The following is a 15,739-nucleotide window of genomic DNA, read 5'->3' on the forward strand; positions in this document are numbered from 1 at the left end:
ACCGAGAAAGGCTGTTTCTCCTGAGCGATTAAAAACGGTGGGTTGGAACAGTCCTCTGGCACTACCACATCCTGGAACTAAGAGCACCGAGGACTAGAAGCTTGTACCCAAGGTTTGCCTGGCTCAGAGGCCTAATCCGAAGTGTGCAACTGGATGACCTTTTGATCTTTAGAGGACGGTGGCTTTTTTATGATTTCCCACCCCCACCACGGCCCCCAAAGGCTTCCCTGTTTCCTCCCTCCCCATTTCCCAATGTCCAGTGTTTGCAAGAGGGGAGGGCAGGGCGAGGGCAGTATTTAAAAAAAAAGAGAGCAATTAATCTTGTTGAAGAGAAGAGGGTTGCCACCACGTGAATCCCAACAGCCCAGACTGCATTTTAACTTTGCTCATAAATCTCCTGAAAATTCCCCTTCCCGACAACCGGCTAGAGCGTCCTTGAGACTCTGGGGGGGGTGTGTGTGGAAGGGAGGGGGAGGAGAGGCCCAGGATGGGCGTGAACTCAGGAGCCCAGGGCCCCGTTCCTCTTGGCAGGGCAGAGGGCCAAAGGGGTGAGGATGGACATCGGATGGCCAGCTGGGAAGGCGGGACGCGGAGGGGAGGCTGACCTGCCTTGTAATCATGCCTGCGTCCAGCTGCTAACTCCCTACAACCTGGACGCCGTCCAGCTCAGGTAATTACAATCTGGCGCCTTTCATCTCTGCAACGGTTCCCTGCGAGGCTTCGGGGATAGCCGCCCAAGCTGGCTTGCTCCGCCTCGGGGCTCCCGTCCCTATGATAAAAAGAGAGTTTAAATATCCCCTCAGAGGCAGCAGATGCTGCTGTTTTGGGGATGGGGGGCATTTAGCCCCTCCTGTTAGAAACCACCCGAGCTCTTTTGCAACTCGGGGAGCTGAACTCTGCAAAGGCCTGTAGGAAAAAAAAAAAGAGAGAGAGAGAGAGAGAGAGAGAGAGAGAGAGAGAAACCTGGGAGACCGTCTATTTGTTCAGACACATACATATACACTGGTGGCATTTCAGTCCTTCCTGCCGAGGAGTTCCAGGTCGGTAACTTGGCAGAGAAGGCAAAGCCCGGCGTCTGAGAACTCGCCGTCCTCCGATCGGGGCTTCCTGGGCAAGGCCTGGAGTGCCAGCGGCTGCCTGTTTGAACAAGCTGGGTACAGATGCCGTGGCGGGCCGCGGAGGGCCGTGCCCATCCCTTGGTCGCTATAAAAGCCCCGTCTTCCAGCTGGCACCTTCTGCGTCTGGTGCCAGGGCGGAGGTCTCGCTTTTGGAGTTTGGACTGCATCCCTTTCTCTAGATGTCTGTGGAGATTCTCCACCATCCAGGTCTTGACTGTCCCAAAAGTGCTTTCCCAAAAGGCAACTGGACTTTTTGGGGCGGGGGGGAATGTTCCCCCTTGAAAACGTTTCACTTCTCATCCATTCTACTTCTTCTCATCCAAGGAAGCTTTTTCAGTTCTGCAATTCTGAACTGAAAAAAGATTCTCTAGGAACCCTGACTTCTGATCCAGGGGGGAGATCTTAGCTGCCACCGCTTCGAGACCACGAGGACTTTCCCGGGGACCAGGACTTGCTGAGATTTCCTGATAAAGGCCAAAGGGCCCCGCTGAACATCAGCAGAGATAGGACGCCCCGTCTTGAGGCTCCAAGGGCCTTGAAAGCGGGAACGGACCCAGCCCGGGACGGGGGCAAAGCCCATGTGGGAACCGACGTGCCCGGGATCGACCTATCGTACCATGGCTTTCTTTTCCAAGGGAAAATTGCCTGGAGCCGATGTGAGGCCTCCGTGACTCAGCCCCTTGCGCAAGGGACATGCCGGGGCCGGCAGGGAAATGCGCGGTCGAGACGCAGTTGGGAAACAAGTCATAACAGCGCAGCGAGAAGGGAGAAGGCAAGGCAAAGGCAACGACAGGTAGTCAGGAGGTCAGTTCCTGAGATGGGCAAGGCGAAGCGAAGCTTGGAAAGGGAGGTCAGCCTCAGAATATCTATACCAGCGTTTTTCAGCCTTGGCGACTTTAAGATGGGCGGACTTCAACTCCCAGAATTCCCCAGCCAGCCTGATTTAAAGCTGGGTGGATTTCAACTCCCAGAAACCCCCTTGGTCCCATCCTCATCTACTGTCTCCCCCTTCTTCCCCTCCTCTTCCTCCTCCTCCAACTTGCCAACCTGACCAAGGTGCTCCTCAGCATAACGGAATAGGCAAACTTGATTTTATCCCCACGTCTGTCAACCCCGTTTCTTACATTTTAAAAGCAATTATTTGGAAAGGGTTTCAAACGCCCAATTGGTGCAACGTTTTTACAGGGCAGAGCTGGGAAGTCGGCATGGGGCGACATCTGGGTTTCTCCTCCGGGTAACAGCTCCCCCCATGTCCCCATGCTCATCTTTCCCACGGGGGGGGACCACCCTTTTCTGTTGCTTTAAGGTCCTAGATCACACCCTGCCTGGCAATAACGAACAGTACAGCCCACAATCCCAGCCTCAGCAGTTACAAAAAGTGTAGAGCACATTGGTGGTGGTGGTGGTGGTGAGAAAAAGGAAGGAAGGGAGGGAGGGAGGGAGGGAGGGAGGGAGGGAGGGAGGGAGGAAAGGAAGGAAGGAAGGAAGGAAGGAAAGGGAAGGAAGGAAGGGAGGGAGGGAAGGAGGGAGGGAGAGAGGGAGGGAAGGGAAGGGAAGGGAAGGGAAGGGAAGGAAAGGAAAGGAAAGGAAAGGAAAGGGAAAGAAAGAAAGAAGGAAGGAAGGAAGGAAGGAAGGAACAAAGGAAGGAAGGAAAGGAAGGAAGGAAGGAAAGGAAGGAAGGAAGGAAGGAAAGGAAGGAAGGAAGGAAGGAAGGAAGGAAGGAAGGAAGGAAGGAAGGAAGGAAGGAAGGAAAGGAAAGGAAAGGAAGGAAGGAAAAAGATTAGGAGAAACATAGAGCGTAATTGTCCATGGAGATTCTCAACCATCCAGGTTCATGGTTACCCCAAAAGTCCTTTTTCCAAAAGCCAACTGGATTTTCTCGGGTTTCATCCGAGAAGCTCCTTCAGTTCTGAGGATTGTAAGTTAAAATTGGAAGCCGCCCTGGGTTACTCTGTGGTTAAGATGGGCGGCCAATACATTTTGCAAACCTACAAATAAATAAATAAACTGAAGGAGGAAAAACAAAACCAAAGAAAGAAAGAAAAAAAACCAAACAAGTCCCGTTGCCTTTTGGGGAAAAAAAGCACCTTTTGGGATAGAGCAGAATTCTGACGTTCGGGCTAAAGACCAAAAGGGAGTTTTATTTTAAAAGCACTGGCCAAATTGAGAGCCGTTGGTGGGGTGGGTGTCATCAGTGACCATATCCAGAATCAACACATGGCAAATCAAGGAAAGAGAGTTGGGGGAGGGGGAAATTGGGGAGGGGGCACCAGGGCAGGCCTAGGCCTTCCCAGCAGGCTGGTTGAACTTTTACAAAGTTGTCGTCATTGCAACACTTGCTCGCTATTGGTGCAAAAAGAACAGCTGATAAGAGAGGGAGGGCATTTATTGACTTAGACTGACCCCCCAATATGGATATACCTACAAGTAGTCCCTGACTTACAACCGCTATTGAGACCAGCATTGCTAAGCGAGGCAGCTGATAAGTGAGTTGCGCCCAATTTTAAAACTTTAAGGGTTTGCGGCTATTCTTGGAGGGAAAGTGAAGGAGCGAGGAGTGAGGAAGAGAAACGAGACACAAACGTACAGGAAAAAAAGGAAAGACAGGTAATAATAACCGGGACTGGTTGTTTCCAGCTTTGGCTGGCCTCCTGTAGTTTGGCTCCACCCACTGCTTCCTTCCTTCCTTCCTCTCCCTCGCATCCTCAGATCATCCCGAACGAGCCGAATTTGCATTCCAAGAAAAACACATTTGCAAGGGAATGGCTTTCAGATGTCTTGCGATCAAGCCTGGGAACGGAAGATTAAATCTAGTCTGGCAACTTTCGTAATTTCACGGAGGCCTGTCGATTTGCATGCCCAGCCATGTTGCTTTTGAGGTTGGTGTGGGTATGTTTGCAATCTGTCATTCCGCTTAAAAACAAAAACAAAAAACCAAACCCATTAAACCTGAAACCAAACAGACGTGACCCACCCTAAAAAAGAAAAGAAAAAAGAATGAAAAGAAAACCATTCCCCAAACATGGATAAAGCAGAAATCTGTTTGGTTCACCTCGAGATGCAAATAGACCCAATCTTCCCAAATCCCGACGTGAACTGAATACGGTTTGTGCGTTTCTGTACGTTGGAATGATGGTACATAAAAATGGTTCTTTTTTTAAAAAAAAGAGAGAGAAATTATGGGAAAGTACATGCAAAGCCTGAAGAGGGGATTGTTAACGTAATGGGCAAAACTGCATCCACGCAGAACAGCTCACGAAACGTGCATCGACTTGGACCAATGGAGCCGGAGCAAAGCTCCAACACAACACAACACAACACAACAGGGACACCGCGAAATGATCCCCTGACTCACAATGAACTTTATCCTGGGGAGGGAGGAAAGGGAAGACCCAGCACAACCCACGTTAAGGGATTCTCCTGCCTTCGCAGCGCTGAAAGCAATGACTTACAACAATGGCAGCGCTCCCAGGATCACGTGATCAAAACTCAGAGGCTGGGCAAGGTAGTCCTTGGCTTACGACCACAATGGAGCCCAGCATTTCTGTCGTGAAGCGAGACATTTGTTAAGTGGGATTTGCCCCCTTTATACGACCTTGGTTGCCACATTGGTTCAGTGAATCACTGCAGCTGTTAAGTCACAATGTTGTTTAGTGAATCTGGCTTCCCCCATTTGCTGGTCAGAAGATCGTAAAAGGGGGTCACATGAGCCCCCGGGACACACAGCAACAGTCACAAGTATGAGCCGGTTGCCAGGGATTTTAATTTTGATCGCTGTGACCCTGGGGATGCTACAAAGGTTCATAACTGTGAAAAACGGTCCTAAGTCGCTTTTTTCAGTGCCGTTGTAACTTTGAACAGTCCCTAAGTGAACTGAGTCGAAGGCTACCTGTATGTATGACGGATGTACCATCCTACACCCCGGCGACTGCCATTTCCGTCCTTCCCAGCTGACTTCTGACGAGCCAAATCAATGGTGGAAGCCAGATCTGCTTAACGACCACCTGATTCACTTAACAACTACAGTTATTCAGCCAAACGTATGGCTGAAGTCAGCCAGGGTGACCTTCTCAGCTCCTTCCGATGATGTCACGTTAGCCTCGGCTGTGATCGGAGAGCGGAGAGGCCACATCAGAATCCCGTAAGGGCCGGGAGGACCCATTTCCCAAACATGCCAGGGTTTCTGCCCGCAACACCTGCTCTTTCATTAAGGGGGATTTATTAGGATTTTTTTCCCCCTTTCCCCAATGACTTCGGAAGATCCGTCCCGCCGGCCATTCCCCGCCTTGATGGGGGCCCTCCCTCCCCCCAGCTGGTGGCACACGATTAGTATGTGATGGCACATGGCTGGCTTTTAATGGGAAAAAGGGAGAGCGGCGGCAGAAACAATACCCACCGAGGCATTAAAATAAATTATTCCAGCCGTTAAAGATCCGAGGCCGCATTTGCATTTTGACAGCAACGCCTCCTCTGCTGCCCGCGCCAACTGCAGCTGCTGGAAACCGGCCCGTAACCCGCCACGCCATAAAAATCCTCTTTGATTTAACTTAAGCCTCTCGGATCTCGTTTTACGCACGGGCTCCGTGTATAATTTCTGTCCCTAACTACAAGGTGTTGAGGGCAGCCACAGGCATAACTGCAGAAGCCGTCCTCGGCTTACGGCCATAATCAAGAGCACAATGCCCTAGCGAGGCGCTTGTCAAATCAACCATGCCCAATTTTATGATCGTTTTTGCCGCGATTATTAAGTGAATCATATGGTCGTGAAGCAGATCCGGCCAGCCCAAGATCCCCTCTCTTTCCACCAGCCGCAAAATTTGACTATTCGCTCTTCTAGTCCAACCTCCGAATCCTCATAGTATCCCAGACAAATGGCTGTCTGATGTTTGACAGGTGGAAGAAGGTGGGATGAACTGGGTTTTCCGGAGGACAGGACCAAAGTCCGTTAAGCTAATGAAACTTAATTGAGAACGGATGCTCAAAAGGACTCAATTGCGGTGTTAACTATTTAGCTTGGGAGAAAACGGCGTATTTGGGGATCCATCAAGGACTTAACTACAGCAGCCAGGAACAGGTGGAGGGCAGTTCTCAGCTGCCTTCGCATCCGTCCTCTGTGCATGTGAGAAAAGCAGGGTGGGGAAATCTCACAAGATTTGAGATTCTCGTTTGTCTAAAACCAACAATGTGATATAGCACTTAGACTTATATACTGCTTCGCAGTGCTTTTACAGCCCTCTCTAAGCTGTTTGCAAAGTCAGCCTCTTGCCCCCAACAATCTGGCTCCTCATTTTACCGACCTCAGAAGGACGGAAGGCTGAGTCAACCTTGAGCCTGTCAGGATTGAACCCCTGACTGTGGGCAGAGTTACCCTGAAATGCTGTATTCTAACAGGAAGGAAGGAAGGAAGGAAGGAAGGAAGGAAGGAAGGAAGGAAGGAAGGAAGGAAGGAAGGAAGGAAGGAAGGAAGGAAAAGGAAGGAGAGGGAGGGAGGGAGGGAGAAAAGCCACAAAGGAAAGGAAAGGAAGAAAGGAAGGAAGGGAATTTGTGTGAGGAAAGGAGGAAGGAAGGAAGGAAGGAAGGAAGGAAGGAAGGAAGGAAGGAAGGAAGGAAGGAAGGAAGGAAGGAAGGAAGGAAGGGACTACATTCTAATGTAGTGTGCCACCATGACTCTTGATGATCGTAAGGGAATGGTCAATGGTGAGTCCTAAGGGATATTGGGGGGAGGAGAAGAAGTATAAAGGTGAGGACATCAAAATACGCAGCAGCTTGCTTTATTGCACCAATGCAATTGCCTCAAGCACTTCGCTGCAATGGCACAAAGTGGATTTATTACCTGCTTGGCTCTGTCTGGAGGGTCGAGAAGAAAAGTTTAATCGGGAGGCTGGAAACTTTGTCCGCTCTCTGTCCAAGCAACTTGGGGCTAACCCTCCGTTAAACACCCCCCCCCGCCCTGTGGCACAATGTGATGGATTTGGGAGCATGTCCCAAAGATGTTTTTTCAAAAGGCAATTTGTTTTTCCTTGAAGGCGTTTCACTTCTCATCCGAGAAGCTTCTTCCATTCTGACTGAATGGTGGAGGACAGATGGATTTATATTCCTTGCAGTCATCTGCTCGTTTAGTACTCTTCCTGAGAGTCATTGAGGCCACTCTGAGGTTTATCTGTGCCCTCAGGGTCACCAAATAGTGCAAGTGAGCATGGAACCTTCTTGGAACTGCTAAAAGGATTGTGTTGTGTTGTAAACCTCCAAGTGGCATCAATGACTCTCAGAGAGAACGCTAACAATCAGATGATTGAAAGGAATATAAATCCTTCCATCCTCCAGCATTCAATCAGAACTGAAGAAGCTTCTTGGATGAGGAGTGAAACATCTTCCAGGAAAAACCAAGAAAGTCCAGATGCCTTCTGAAACAGCAAAAAGTTGACTGAGAATCTCCATCAACATTTGGGAGCATGGATGGCCACGGCAGAGAGCTAACAGTGGAGGGGCAGTATTCTGCACATGAAATTAACCAGGCACCCTGCTTGGGCGGGGGGTTGGACTAGATGACCTACAAGGTCCCTTCCAACTCTGATTATCTGTTATCTGCTGTGCACACCAGTGCAAAGATTGCTTGTTTGGAAAGACAGGGAAGGTGAAAACCAGTTAGAATCAGGCTGCACCAAACCGAGCAGCCCAGACTGTATGAACCGAGAGACCAACAGGCAGCTTGCAAGAGCCTTAGACATAAATGGCCTTTTTGCCTAAGGCAGCAAAAGGAAGAAATAAAAGCAGAAAGGAAGGACAGGAAGTGGAACAGACTGCCACCAACAGCGCGGCAGGCATCGGCTCCGTATGGTTGCATTCCTGGGTTGAGCAGAATTTCCGTGGCTAAGCAAGGCGGTTGTCAATTGAGCTGGGTTTTTTTGCTGTGGTTGTTGAGTGAATGGTGGGGTTGTTGAGTGAATCCAACTTTTCTTTCCTTGACTTTGCTTGTGGGATGCTACAACTCTTGTGACTTCACGCTGGTTGCCAAGCACCTGAATTCTGATCCCATGTCCATGGGGGTGCTCCAACTGGTGTAAGTGCGAGGACTGGCTGTACAGTAAGTCACTTATTTCAGTGCCGTTGGACCCTTGAATGGTTGCTAAGGAATGGCCGCAAGTCAAAAACTCCCTGGATTGCAAACTGCAGACAAATTATTTGCCTGCCTTAGGGCAGGGTTTGTCAACCTGAGCAACTTTAAGAGGTGTGAATTTTTAACTCCCAGAATACCTGCAGGCTGGAGGTTTTTGGGAATTGATGTCCGCGCCTTTTATGGTGGCTGCAGTCGACAAATCCCTTCCCTACAGCAATGCTGGTTGGGGAATTCTGGGAGCTGAAGTCCACCTTGCTTTAAAGTCGCTGAGCTCAACAAACACTGTCCTAAAGCGTGAACAGTAAGCACATAAGGCTGGTGGGGGGGAGCATCCGTGTTTGAGTGGGCACAGCATTGAACACGCGTGTGCTTTTCATTGGAAGAACCTTCTAACCATCTTCCTGGGCAGCCAGAGAGAAGAAATAAATTGGTCTGTTGGCCTTGAGGAGCTGTCCAAGGTCCTGAATTGGGCCTAGGACCACAAAGGGAATGGATTGGGCTCTTCCCAGCCACGGGGCAGAGTTCCGTTCAGGTCCATTTATTCTATTTTTTTCATTTATTTGATTTGTCAATTGCTTACAAGATAATAGGTATAAGTATAAACGTAGTTATGAATACATGAAATGGGTACATATAAGGAAAATAAAAAGAAACAATAGGACGGGGTAGGCATGTTGGTGCACTTATACGTGCCCCCTACAGGTCAATATGGGTCTGGTCCTGGGCCCTATTGATTCTCAGCAGTATGACAGACCTGTTCTCAGCGGGCTTGGAAATACAGGATGCCCTTGGTTTACAACAGCTCATTTAGTGACCGTTCAAAGTTACGACGGCACTGGGAAAAGTCAGTGATGACTGTTTTTCACACCGCTGCAGTATCCCCAGATCAAAATTCAGATGCTTGACAACCAACTCATACTTATGATGGTTGCATTGTCCCGGGAGTCATGTGATCCTTTTTGCGACCTCCTGACCAGCAAAGTCAACGGGGAAGCCAGATTTATTTAACAGCCGTGGGACTAGCTTAATGACCGCAGCGATCCACTTCAACAACTCTGGCGAGCAAGGTCGTAAAGCGGGGCGCAGCTCGCTTAACGATCGTCTCATTTAGCAAGGGAAGTTTTGGGCTTCAGTGATGGTTTGTTAGTCGAGTGAGTCATCTCCAGATCTGCTCACGAGTCATCCCAGCTGCACTGATGGAGCTGCCATCCAGATGCAGCCTGACAGTCTTTTTTCGGACAACCTCTCGTTGGCTGCTCTCTGCCAGCCTACAGATTTGCTGAGCCTTGCACGCGGGCATCTCCTCCTTGCTGAAGTTACAGATGCTGGTTTCTTCTGCCGTCTTCATTATTGATGTGTTGCTGGGTTATTTCCATTGCATGAAAAATCCATGTATATTAATACGCGTTTAAATCCATATTGGGGAATGCGTTCTCTCTCGGATGCAATTAGGCACTGCTGCCTTATAAACACTAACAATTAGAGGTGTCTACCCGGAGATGGAAAAAAAAGATGTTTGCACAGGCTTGTTTTCGGAGAAAAGACGTTTCTGCGCCGTGCGCATTTCGACGTCGATTTATCTGTGGATGTTCGCATGGAAGGTGCCGTTTATTTTCGTCGGGTTGGCTGGTTTCAAGCAGTCTTGCCAAGCCCCGAGAAAAGGCAAAATCTGGAAGGTAATTAATTTGCGGCCTATGCGTTCATCTGAGAGGCTCGGAGTAGGTCAGTTCCTGCTGGAATTCCAGAGGAGAATCAAATCTCTGGAGCATCGTTTTAGCCAGGATGCATGATGCAAAAGTCCTGAATGCTACAGCAGGGAGAGTCCCTTAGAGGCCATCTAGTCCCCCTCCACCTCAATGCAGGAAGCCAAACAGGGGCATTCTTGAGAGACAGAGGCCACACAGTTGAGGAAGCAAGATTCACAAACAGGGTAAAAGTTTGGGGGAAGAGACCACAGCTTGAGGCAGGAATTATCCACCTCTCCTTTATTAGTGTGTTCGTTAAGGTAGATTCTTTCAGGAGGTTTTAAATTCTTTTCCATGTGTTTACGTGATGGGCCAAGAGTCCATTTATTACAATCTGCTGGTGGTTGGTGATCAAAGGTGCCAAACCTTCTCCCAATTAGGAAAGATTTTTTTTATTCAGATGATCATTTGAAACTTGCCATCTGATAGCACGAAGCCATGATTCAGGTCAGAGTCTTCTTACCTGGGAGATTTAACTCGCACAGAATAGCAATTATCTATCATTCTGATTTGGAAACAGGGATTCAACTGAGGCAAAAATTAATTCCTTCATTAGATATATGTGTCCGCCCATCTCAAATCTGTGACCCTGGGCGGCTGTTCAAAGAAAATGTCAAAGCAATAAAAAATATAGAAAGGAAGAAAAATGTAGGCAAACCCAAAAGCTCGCATAGAAACAGCAATTGGGGTTAAAAACAGACCTATCAATCACAAGTCCATGGAGCAAATGTATACATAAGTTAGGCTGGGGGTGGGAAACGATGGCCTTTTTACGACTTGTGGGCTTCAACTCCCAGAATTCGTTAGGCTGGCTGGCTTGGGAATTCTGGGAGTTGAAGTCCCCAAGTCCTAAGGGCCAGGCTTCTCCACTGCTGGCGTAGGGGATCATATTGGCCATTGTTGCTGCTGTCTTGCACTGCAAGCTCAGCTTGACCCTTTTCGGATGTATTACAACCCACCTAGAAATTTCCCAGGGGTTTTTTTCCCCCGTGTTGGAAGCCGAGGCAGCGTGTGTGCTTAGCTCCAGCAAGAGAAACCCACCGAGACCCTCTCATTTTCTGCTCTGCTCAACTCCTTGCAATCTTCCCCAAGAGACAGGCCACTATCTCAGCAACAGCTTCTTATCTGAGGCCTCTTGTGTGTGTCTCTCTCTCTCTTTTCCAGTCACAGAGAAAAAGCACATTCCCTCCCCGCCTGGTCTCATTTCTCAAAAGCCCCTCTTTGAAAGAAAGGAAAAGAAAAAAAAAAGATGAAAAGGAGGGGAAAGGAGCGAAAACAGCTAATTTGCAAACAATGGGGAAGTTCTTGTAGACCGTTCATCATTAATGGGAGGGCTGCTTCTAATTGTTTTGGTGGCAGACGCATGAGTTTGGGCGCGCGCGCACAGCACAAATATGTGCATGCACATGCACGCACACACACACAGACTTCGCCCGAATTGTGCTTCAGGCTGTAAAAAGAAGTTGCTTCCATGCTGTGACTTTCTTTCATAGACAAGAGGAGACAAAATTATATATCAGCAAAGATTCTTAGAAACCAAAGATAGGTAAATGATTATCCCAGATTATTATTATTTTTAAAAAAATGGGAATACGGTCATCCTCTCACCTTATCCTGAAAAACACTCCCCTTTTCCTTAAGGACCCAACAAACTGTGAGAGTAAATTGTATTTATGGCGGTTGTAAGTAGAGGACTACCTGTGCAGCATAACAGAGTTGAAAGGGATCCTGGAGGTCTTCTATCTAGTCCGTAAAAGGGTCAACGGAGTTCAAGAGGGGTTGGACTTGGGCCATTTGTGGCAACGTAACGATTCTAAGCTGATAACGTGTTTAACCCCGCCCTCCCCAGCTCTGCCTCCTTTTCTCCTATAGAAACTGATGATGAGAGAAATGTTGGAGTTAAATTCTCCTTTTTTGCCTCCCCCTCCTGCTGGCGTCTAAGTGAAGCTCTGGGAGCAAACTTATCTATTAACCAAGGACAAGGGGTTGCTGCTAAAAATGCTGGTCTTGCGTTCTTGTCACTTCTTTTCATCTATTATTCACTAGCTCACTCGCCACCTGTAGACCCCCGTGTAGCCCAAACGGTACCAGCCGCTCAACACCAGACAGGAGAAATCTGCAGAGGCTTGCAGAAACTCGCTTCACACATTGCTCTGCGTCACAGTTGCATTCCCCCTGACACACACGCACGTGCTACACAAACACACACACATGCCCTACTACGCACATACAGGATTCCAACGAAAACCCATCAAGGTGCACGCAGACCTGAGGGCCACCATCAAGGTATTTCCCATGCACATGAAAGAGAGATCAGGAGGTTTTGCCGATGTTCCGGGGAGAAGTCACCAGCTGAAAACTGGAATGGGGGAGGTGGGATCGAAGGAGCCCCAAAGAGGCAGACTTTGCCTTGTGTCTTTTGGTGGGGAAAACATCCCCCTCCCCTTGTTTGAGCACCAGAAAGTCTCCCTTAATCAGAGAAAGGCACGCTAAGTCTCAGGTAGGGAAGTGCCCAGTATGGAGGGGATAGCAGCTGCATATAGAGCTAGTCCTCAACTTAAAAACATTCCTTTTAGTGATCGTTCAAACTTACCATGGCACTGAAAAACGTGACTTAGGGCCATTTTTCGCACTTACAACCGTTGCAGTATCCCCACGGTCACGTGATCAAAACTCAGACGCTTGGCAACTAGGATGTGCTTATGACGGTTGCATTGTCCCGGGCAGGGGGAGAGAGGTTACGAGATCCCTTTTTGTGACCTCCTGACAAGCAAAGTCAATGAGGAAGCCGGATTCACTTTGCAACCATGTTACTAGCTTAACAACTTGCAGCGATTCACTCCACAACTGTGGCAAGAAAGGTCGTAATCTGGGACAAGACTCTCCCTTAAGTGTCTCACACAGCAACTGGAATTTTCGGCTCAACTGCAGCCGTACGTCGGTATCTTTCTCCGTGTTCAAAACTCCCTTGCCCAAAGAGGGTTAGTCCGAATAAACCACAGGAGGAAACACTGGTAGTCCTTCACTTTATGGCCACAACTGGGGCCAGTGTTTCCGCTGCTAAGCAAGGCGGCGGTGAAGCGAGTCGCATTTGATTTTATGGCTCTTTTCGTCATTGTAGTTTAACTCGTCGAGTGGTGCCTTGGTGGGGGGGAAGATTCAAACTCAGCCCCCGTTGCTCTCTGAGGGGGCCCAACAAGGACTTTTAGGGGCCCCCCCAAACTGGTCTGAATTTGCAAAGTGTCGTCCCCGTCCCTCGCCCTCCCCTCCACCTCTTCCAGCAGCTGTGAAGCAAGGCCAGTGGGATGCCAGTGCTGATATTTCTTGGTAGCCCGGCGCACGTCACTCCATTGCAACCTTTGATCTGTCAGGCTCAACGCTCCTGCCATCATTAACCCCCCCACCCCTTCCACACCTCCCCCCCACCGTGCCATGCCATCCCTCCTCAGCCTTCTGCCCCTCCTCCTCCTCCCTTCGCCTCTAACCACTTTGTCCAAATGGCTTTTGCAGGTTTCCAAAGAAGAAGAAGAAGAAGCTGAGCCCGGCCAGGGAGAAAGGATTTATCCGATAGCCGGCTGGCTCCCAGAGGGAATCCTTTGATCGTCTGGTGGATCGGGCGGGTGAGGATTTTGTTTTTGTTTAAAAGAAGGAGTAAGACTTCCTTTTCATCGCCGTCAACAACAGGCCCACCCAGCCTTGACAAGCCGGCTCTGGGGAGGGGGCTGTCCAGAGGCCCTTGCGGCCAAACCTCTCGGATGAAACCAGAAGGGAAGGAAGGCGCCTTGTGGGATCTTTTCAAAGCTCGTTGGGAAGCGACCGACTGTTGCTAAACCACCGCCGGATGAAAGTGCTGAAGTCTTTGGGGAAGAAAGGGCAGGGAAGGAGAAACCAAAGGCCCGGCCCAGATCGAACCAGGATCTGTTCAGATCTGGGCTTATACTGCTGCTCAGCTCCACAGGATGGCCACCGATGACGTTTAGCTAAGATGGGAGCCCAACAGCCTTCTGGCTCCGGTCGAGGGATCTGAAAGCAGATCCCGCCGAAAGAGAAGACAGCAGAAAGAGAAACTCTTGAGGAGCGGGGTCACCCCACTGCCCCTTCTCGACACACGTCTTAGGGTGGCGTCCACGCAACCCCAGGGAGATTTGGGAGTTTATCCCCGGCCAGGAAATTGGTGGCACTTCGGAGCGTGGAAAGCAGATTGTTTGGCGAAAAGGAGTTGAGCTGCCCTGGATGGTCCAGAGGAGAAAGACCGACCCGTGAAAAGAAGCAGCCGGATTGGAGGAGGAGGGAGCCTCACCTCCACCTGTCGGCCTCTCTCTTTCTTTTCTGCACCTGAGAGACAGGTAACGGCAAAAGAGGGGCTGGGCCCAGCATCCCAAACTAGCAGGGGGCTGCTGATGTACAGGTCTGTGAGTGCTAATCCACCTTTTCCATAAAAAGGGGGCCACAGGAAAAGAGAAACGGTGCTTGGGCAGGGTGGGGGAAAGGACAATATAAGGTACTCCTTGACTTACAACCGTTCGTTTAGTGTCCATTCAAAGCTGCACTGGGAAAAAAAAGGGGGGGAATTTATGAACCAGCATTTATGATCAAAATTCGGATGCAAGGCAGCTGGCTCAAACTTATGGCGGTTGCACTGGAGGTCATGTCATCCAACAAGCAAAGTCGATGGGGAAGGCGGAGTCACTTCATAAGCTTCATAATTGCAGCGATTCGCTTAATGACAGTGGCCAGAAAGGTGGTGAATTGGGGCAAAGCTTGCTTCGCCACCGTCTCGTTTAGCAAGTGGAACTCTTGGCTCAACTGCGGTCGTAAGTCGAGGACTACCGGTAAAACGGGAAGGTTGAGGAGAGGGAAACTTTGGTTTGGGGGCAAGTGGGGTGCTTAAAGCTTTGTCTGGGTTGTATCCTGGTTGTAAATGTGCAGCCAGGTTTGCTTCGTTGCCGCTCAGAGAGAGAACTTTCCAGAAGGCTTGCTTGCTCTGAGGGGAAAGGGATCACAACGACCAACCCAGCCCAGATAGTTCACAGTTTCTGCTCCTGGTTGTAGGAACGGGCTGTAAACCTCGGCTTTCAAACGAGGCCACTTCTTCATCCCTGAAAAACGAATCCGATAATGGCAGCCAGGCAGCCAAAGGCACGGCCAATCCTTAGAAATCCCCAGGGGTGGGACTCTACCGGTTCGCACCTATTCGCTAGAACCGGTTGTTAACCTTCTAAGCAGTTGGGAGAACCGGTTGTTAGAAGAAATGACTGGGCTAATCCTGTAAGGAAGGCAGGAAGGAAACATTCTGGTGTTGCTTACAGAAACTGCCTCTCCATTAACCCTTATTCCATTCTTGGCAGGACTAGACTTCCTGTCTCAGGAACTTCTCTGGAGTTTTTTTCCCCTCCTTTGCTGGTACTTTGCTTGTGTGGAGTGACCATTCAAAGTTACAGTGGCACTGAAAAAAGTGACTTATGGAAGGAAGGAAGGGGGATTTTGCAGTATCCTTCCCCTGCCACGTCCACCAAGCCATGCCCACAGAACTGGTAGTAAAATAATTTGAATACCACCAATGCCTTCCCCCATCTATTCGCCACCTACTGAGTCCCAGCTGATTGGGTGGATCTTTTTTGGTTGCCCTGCCCAGGAGAACAGAGCTGGAAAGCAGGTTAGTGGGGTGCAGAGGGAATGGGGATTTTGCAGTATATCCTTCCCCTGCCACGCCCAACAAGCCATACTGGGCCCACCAAGCCACACTCATAGGACTGGTA

General features: G+C 49.5%; 2 protein-coding genes across 13 annotated transcripts in view; one reads left to right on the forward strand and one right to left on the reverse strand.

Annotated features, from left to right (window-relative positions):
• The window catches only part of MACROD1 (mono-ADP ribosylhydrolase 1), a 195,053-nt gene that overhangs the window by 119,292 nt on the left and 60,022 nt on the right, over positions 1 to 15,739 (reverse strand). The window lies entirely within an intron of this gene.
• The window catches only part of FLRT1 (fibronectin leucine rich transmembrane protein 1), a 113,045-nt gene that overhangs the window by 57,170 nt on the left and 40,136 nt on the right, over positions 1 to 15,739 (forward strand). Inside the window, exon 2 of one of the 2 annotated variants that reach the window (XM_087913666.1) lies at positions 13,504 to 14,326. The gene's annotated coding sequence lies outside the window, so the exon portion shown is untranslated. Of the gene's footprint in view, positions 1 to 13,490; positions 14,327 to 15,739 lie in introns of both variants that reach the window. The other variant, XM_087913665.1, reaches the window with a different exon arrangement.

Source organism: Pseudonaja textilis, chromosome 16, assembly GCF_049901715.1.
Source record: "Pseudonaja textilis isolate UNSWEBS1 chromosome 16, rPseTex1.2, whole genome shotgun sequence".
Taxonomy (NCBI): domain Eukaryota; kingdom Metazoa; phylum Chordata; class Lepidosauria; order Squamata; family Elapidae; genus Pseudonaja; species Pseudonaja textilis.